Raw genomic sequence first — 7,343 nt, 5'->3', positions numbered from 1 at the left:
GGGCACAGTAAATGCAGTGCAGCCCCTGTCAGGCAGCTGACCTCACTTGAATCCCATCACTCCTCTGCCTGGATGCCTGACTGGCCTCCCGTGTCTCTCAAGTGGAAATCAAAGTCTTTCCCAGCTTCCAAGGCATCTGACCTCATCTCCTCCTCACCCCCTGCTCCCTGTTCTCTCCGTCTCTGGACACTGCACCTGCTCCAGTGCAGCAGGCCTCTGCTCCTCCCTGCCCCTCGCCGCCCTCACCCAGACCTGCCTGTGGCTAGTTTGTCCCTGTGGTGCCCTGCCCATCTCCACCATGTCCCATTCATCCCTCAGCTTTGCTGTTTTCATTGCATACATGGCCGCATGGCAGCATAAGTTACTTGTTTGTTTCCATTTTCTGTCTCCCCCATTCGAGTGTAGCTCCACTTGGTGCACTGGTTCATGCTCAGTGCCGACCACAGTGCTAGGCACAGAGCAGGTATTCAATAAATATTTGTTGAATGAGTGACTGAAGGTGAATCCCAAAGGAGATTCACTTTCAGTCACTTGTAAATGGAGACGCAGAAATTAGAGGACAGGGCAGGCTGAGGGGCCTTGCCTCCCCCCTCAAATCTGGGATGCCTGTGGTCAGCGTTGGCCAATGGTATGAGGCAGAAGTGGTGTCTGGGGCTTCACAGCCAGGCCTCAAGGGCTCTGGCAGCCTCTTCCTCTCTCGTGTGATCTTCCTCCTCCTGTCACCATGTTTGAGAAACCCAAGCCAGAAGGAGAGACCACATGAGGAAGACATTGGAGAGGGTGAGGTGCCGAGACTACACAGGGGAGAAGCAAGGATTCCAGCCAGCAGTGAAAACTGAGGCCCTAGACCTAGGACCTTGGGCAAGGCAGTGCTGCCAGCTCAGCCGGCCTCAGGCCTGGGTGTGAAGGAGCTGCCTTGGGCAATCCGGCCACAGTGGATATCGAAAGGAGAAGACAGCATCTGTGCCAAGCGTACCTGTGGGCACCTGACCCACAGAATCATGACGACTAATCAAATGGCTGTTGTATTAGCCACTAAGTTTGGGGGATAGTTTGTTATATAGTAACTAGAGGCCCTGTGCATGAATTTGTGCACCAGTGGGGTCCCTTGGCCTGAGCTGTGGGATTGGGCTGAAACCAGTTCTCCAACATCCCTGGAGGGGTCCCAGATTGGGAGAGGGTGCAGGTCAGGCCGAGGGACACCACTGGTGCATGATCAGGGCCAGGGAGGGACGCGGGAGGTTGGCCAGCCGGGGAGGAACTGTGGGAGGGCTCCAGGGCATGTCCATCCTGTCTCGCTCAGTCTTGATCAGCTGGACCCCAGCAGCAAGCTACCCTACTGGTTGGAGCATCTGCCCCCTGGTGGTCAGTGCACGTCATAGTGACTGGTCAACCTGTTGACTCTCTGCACCCTGGTGGTCAGTGCATGTCATAGAGAGTGGTTGAGCAGCCTTAGCATATCATTAGCATATTATGCTTTGATTAGTTGAATGGATGACTGGACACTTAGCATATTAGGCTTTTATGACATAGGATAGGTAAGACAAACAGGATCATTACCTGAGAATATAAATTGGGGGTGAGTGGGGCATGTGTCAGCGAGCCACAAGGCAAAGATGAGAGTAAAAGTTAGACAGGGAAGACCACCCAGGGCTCAGGTGGAGCTAGGAGCCACGAATTCTGTTGTCAGGGTGAGAGATTGAGTCCGGGCTTACAATCACATGTAAAAGCAGGTCACAGAAGTAGCAGGAAGCATCTTTCCGGAGGCGATGGTGTGAAAGAGAGAATGTCACAGAAGAGCTGCCAGTGCCCTCGGCTCTCCGCCCGAAGCCAGGGAGCCTCTGTGAGGCCACAGCAGCCTCGCTGTAACGCGCAGCACACTCAGGGGGTCAAGTGTAGCTTTAAAAGGATTTTCACTTCACACATGGAGAGTGAGTGTTGAAGAGGATCAGGCATAAGTTTTGACATGGGTTTGAGTTCCTCAGCCCTTGACCTGTGTGATCACAAGTAAGTTTCCTCATCTGGCTGAGACCGGCTTTCCCAGCTGGAGATCCTTCCCCCTGCCAGGTGGTTGTCAGTATGAAAGGAGGTGTGGGTGGCACAGAGGAGCCGCGTTCCCTGCCTGCCTGGTCTGAAATAAAATCTGCCGAACACCGTCCATCCCAGCTGTCAGGAAACAGAGGCAGATATGACGTCTGCTTATTTGCCATTTATTTTGGAAGCCTGGCTGCATTGATTCCATCTGGCTTCTTTGGGGAAGGGGGTGTCTCCTTAATCTGCAAAAGTTTCAGGTTGCACCGCATTTTGTAAAATCCACCTGACTCGGTGCCCCAAACTGTGCCTGGCACGAGGTTTGTGCTCAATAAATATTTGTTGACTAAAGGGAGATGTACAGCCTCACGCCACATCAGGAGCAGCTCCCCGCAGGCCAGCGCGGAGGAGAGGGCAGGGCAGGGCTTGGACTCCGCTGCTCCTGCCCACAAGTCTGTGCTCTCACCCTGTGCCCGCGCCACCGCCACCGTGCGTCCAGAACTAATCAGGACAGTCCTTTCTCTGGGTTGCAGCCAAAATGGCATTCAGCCCTTTTGGCCAATGAGATCTAAGTGGAAGTTTGTTCGCTGGGGGGAGGGCTTCTAGGACCATGCTTGCTTTCTTAGTAAATGGAGACAAATGCAGCTGCTATTGCCCTGCGTCCTTCCTGCCCTAAAGCTGGATGAAAGAGCTGGAGCTGGAGAAGCTGTCTTGCAACCATGAGGAAGAGGTCAAGGGAACTGCAGAGAAGCTGACCGATGTCAGCAACTGCTTTCCTTCTGACTTCTCACTATGAAAGCAAAACAAATCCCTAAGTCAGTGTAGTCGGATTTTCTTCTAAGTGTGGCCAAATGAATGCCTGGATGATACACAGATTATCTGGTTAAAAAATTAAGTAATGCATGTCGTGTGTAAAAAGATGTCCAACACTTTCAGAGTCTCTGTGTTTCACTGAGTGAGGAACCAACTGGTAGATTAAGGAGAAGGACCTCAACTTTATAGATCACTGTTTCATAAAGAATCTCAGCAGCCACTGGCTCAACTTCCCAAAGAAAAACAAGGACGCCTGCAACTTCCTTACGGGTTAATTTAAGGGCCTCATTTTCAAAGCAGAAGCTTCACCTGGGAGCTTGTAAGACCTGCGGCATCTCAGGCCACATCCCAGTCATCGAATCAGAAAGTGAAGTCCGCAAGACCCAGATGACTCACACACCCGTCCCAGGGGTTCGCAGCCCCAGGATTCCCTGCTCACTCCAGGACACCGATGCCTGGTCTTCACCCTCATAACTGAAGACTGGAGTATCTGAGGGGGCGGGGGGGAGGGAGCCCCAACATTACTTAAAATATAGTTGATTTCATTACAAAATGAAGCATGATAAAAACCTAAGGCTGACCCTGCCACTTAACGGCTATGTCCTTGGTCAAGTGACTCTCTTTGAATCTCAATTTATGTCTCCATAAAATGGCCACAAAATGAAGTGCTCATTTCTTAAGACTTGTGAAGATTAAGCTACACCATGTAAAGGACCTGGAGGATATCTGGCACATGGCAGGTGCTCGGTAAAGGTATTGACCTGAGGATCACCTGGGGCACGAGCTGGCCTTACAGACACTGTGCTCGCCTCTGTGGGTGCCCTGCACGTGTCCCGGTGCTGGATACACAGCTGCACAAGGCACCGTGGGAGAGGGGAGCAAGGGTGCCTGTGTACCTTAGAGAGCTCAGGCATGTTGAGGAGCACTCCGGGTGATTAGGTCATTAGACAAATGTGAAAACTGAAAAAAATGTTAGTTCTCTTAATTCTATCTTATTTTGTAATTTATGCCCCCAATTTTTATTTTGGAAAATGTCCAACCTTGGAAAAGTAAAGAATAGTGTAATGAACACACATGCCCTTTGTTTGTATCCACCAGTGTGCTCACCTTATTTGCATGTACCCGGTCTACCCGCAGAGGGGCACTCACACGGCCACGGTGCCAGCCGCCAGGAGAGTGATTTGCAGACATCAGGGCCTCTGACCCTCGAGACTGCAGCAGCGCACACTCCTGCTCGACTAGACACCAGCCACCACATCCAAGAGTTTCACACGATTCCACTGTGTCATCCTAACTACAGTCCATATTCAAATTTTCCCTCTGCCCAAATGTTTTTTTTGAGGGTCTCACAGTCTCTCAAAATGCCTTTCCCACTGTGAAGCTTCTATTACAGGAACTCTTCTCTGAGCCAAGTCTAATTCCCTGCCCCTTTTCTTTGCTGATCTGCTGTCGTTTCCAGGTTCTTGTCTTCTATCCTGATAGTTCTGGAGATTTCTGAAGATGGTTGAAGACAGTTTCCCCTCTAGACACCCCCCATTCCAAACACCATCCTGACCACCATCTGTGGGTTCTTTCCTGGAGTTCAATCAATGTGTATGGCATGTGGTCCCTTGAACTGGAGCCCAAGGGATCCAACCATCTGGGTCTGGTCCCAAGAACAGAGAAGGGCGCATTTCCTCCCTCTGGGTGGTGATTGCGTATCTTCAAATGCAGCCTAGGACCAGGTTGGTCATACCAAGCTTGGTAAAACTAAACCATACCAGACATATCATCAACAGCTAAGCGCCCATCCAGTGCCCATGCAGCTGCTTTCCAATGATTGGAACTGGTGTGGCGAGAGAGACCAGAACTAGCATGGGCTTGGACCATGAGCATGCCAGGCCCTGGGGAGCTGGCGCTGGGGAGACAGGCCGCCTCTGGGGAAGCTGACTGTGGAAATTTGGTGCCACCAAGTGGCAGCTGCACCAAACCGCTCTGAGTTCTCATTTATCAAAGGGGATAACATTTTAACTTCAGGTCTGCTGTGAAGAGTCAACAAGATAGAGTGTGTAGGAGTGCTCAGCACGGTTTGGGTATTGCAGAATAGGCGGAATTTGGAGATAATGACACTGTTGTGCAGCAGGTTGCATGTCACTGAATGCATTAAACGCCATTGACTGTACACTTAAGACGAGTAAAAGAATTTAGGTTACATGAATTTTACCACAATTGAAAACAGAGTAAATGAAGATTTTTCCAGGCAGGAAAAAGGTGGGGGGGAGGGCTGAAAAGCACATTTCAGGCATAATAATAAGTTTCTGAGAGTGACTGATGAAATGCTGTGCAGGATGGAGTCGGGACAGAGCTCATAGGCACTCCACTAGCGATCTAGGCCAGGGTGACTTTCCAGAGGTGTCATGACCTAAGTCATAGTCACCTTATTACACACCACGATAACCTGAAAGATCTTGTCAAACACTTTGCTAACTTGCGACCAAGGTGAAGTCAGCCGAGGGAAGTTGGAAGAAGTTTTAGTCAAGTTGGGAGATGGAGCCCCACTGAATGGCACAGTGGGCCCCACCTTTTCTCCTGCCTGAGGGACGTTTGAAAAGAGACCAGAAAAGGGCCACCCTGGGGGTGGCCACTTTCCTGAATGTGTTATCTTAAGCTCCCCAGGGATCCTCTCACAGCCACGCTGAGGACTTGCACAGACCACAGGCTCACAGCCTCTGTCTAAGGTGGACCCTGTCCTCCAAGTGGCCCCGCCGCCCCCAGGGCGCCCGGAACACAGTCTGACAAGCCAACGGCCTCTGAGGGGCCCGGTTCTTCTCTGTAGAGGGGGCTGTCTGAAGCAATGTGAGCACAAATGTGTTAACAAAGCTGATCTCTTAATCAGTTTATTGTATTTTTACAATAATAAAAATAAATTAGTCATACACAAAAATAGTTGTCCTTTTTGCTGAAGAGAAAACAGACCGTACTTACTCATATAATTCACCTTCACATTCCACCTCTTTAAACAATAATTTAACATCACAAGGTGACACAGTCAGTGGAGTACTCAGGGGGCTCCTTGCTCCTGACTATGCAGTTATTGATAGGAACGCCCAGAGCCCCCACTCAGCAGTGCCCAGGGGGCCCCGGACACAGGGCGGTCAGCAAATGCATCTTCATGCCCCCGGGCCCTGCGGGGAGGGAGACTGCTTCACCCAGGGCTCTCACCGAGCTCCCACAACTCACTGCTGGTGACTCTCATGAAGGAGACAAGACAGAGGAGACAGGGAAAGACCCTCATCTTTCCCTTTCCAAGTGTTTGGGCATGAAGAGAGGGCATATTATATGAGCAAAAAAAAATATTTAAGATGAAAAGGTGGCAATCTAGACGGACACAATGCCAGGGGGAAAAAGCCCTGAGCAAGTCGAAAAGCCAAGTAATTTATATTCCATCTTAAAACCCAAGGAATTTGACTAATCAGTGTACAAATCGTAACTATGGACTTAGGGTAAGACGTTGTGTAGCAACTTTCCAGGAAGCTGGGGTTAGTAGGATCAAATGATTTTACACAAACGTGGATTGCATATGTAAATAAATACCTATTAGGTCCCTTTAAAATTAACTTATTCTAAATAAGAGAACTATTTTGGTGTAGTGACTCATTCTGTCAATAGAGTTCAGAATACACATTTCCTATAAACATCTTGTATTTACAAAGAACAAATAATAAGTTATAACAAAGTATATCCTTCTGTCAAACTGAATGGTGGGGGCGTGGAGGTCAAGGCAGGTGTGGCTAGTTATGTAACAGGATGGCTTTCCTCTCACTGAGGCGAAGGGCTCAGTCTGGAAGATGGCGAGGACGTGGTTGGAAGTTCCCAGCCTCTCATGGTCACGGTCCTCAGCACGGAGGACGGCTCCCGCTGTAACCCGCAGGCGGGACTGTTCGGGGTGGGGAGGGTTACTCTGCTCCGGCAAAGGTGCCGGAAAGGAAGGTGAATTGAGAAACAGAGATGGTACTAGAGGGTCCTAGTCTAGTAGAGGCTCTGCCGCCATCGAGGCATGTGACCCTGGGCATGGAACTGTCCATCGGGACATTTGGTTACTCGTCTACAAAGCAGGACCAGTCAGGGCAGCTCTGACCAGTTTCCTAGTGGCTGCATTGAGCTTGGAGGGGTGCGGCACAGGGTCCAAATTGCAGACACAGGAATGGGAAGTAGGCGTGCCTGCACTGGCCATTCCAGACCAGAAGAATCATTTAAAACTGTTCTACTTATAGTCACCCAAATCCAGACTTGGTAAGGACCTTAAGTCATATTGCCCCAGCTGCGTGCGTGAATCCCCGCTCCAGCATCCCTGACAAAGGGCCATTCAGCCTCTGCTGAGACTGACAGCGACAGGTCAGCCACCACCGGCCAGGGAGGCTCTACCTCCTGAAGGCTCTAACTTGCAGAAAGCTGGCTCTTCTGCAAGAGTTGAAGCCTGCCTCCCTGTAGATTGATCTCCTGTTCCTGGATAGCTATCC

The sequence above is a fragment of the Myotis davidii genome, unplaced genomic scaffold, assembly GCF_000327345.1.
Source record: "Myotis davidii unplaced genomic scaffold, ASM32734v1 scaffold734, whole genome shotgun sequence".
NCBI classification, from domain to species: domain Eukaryota; kingdom Metazoa; phylum Chordata; class Mammalia; order Chiroptera; family Vespertilionidae; genus Myotis; species Myotis davidii.
This window is presented reverse-complemented; position numbering follows the sequence as displayed.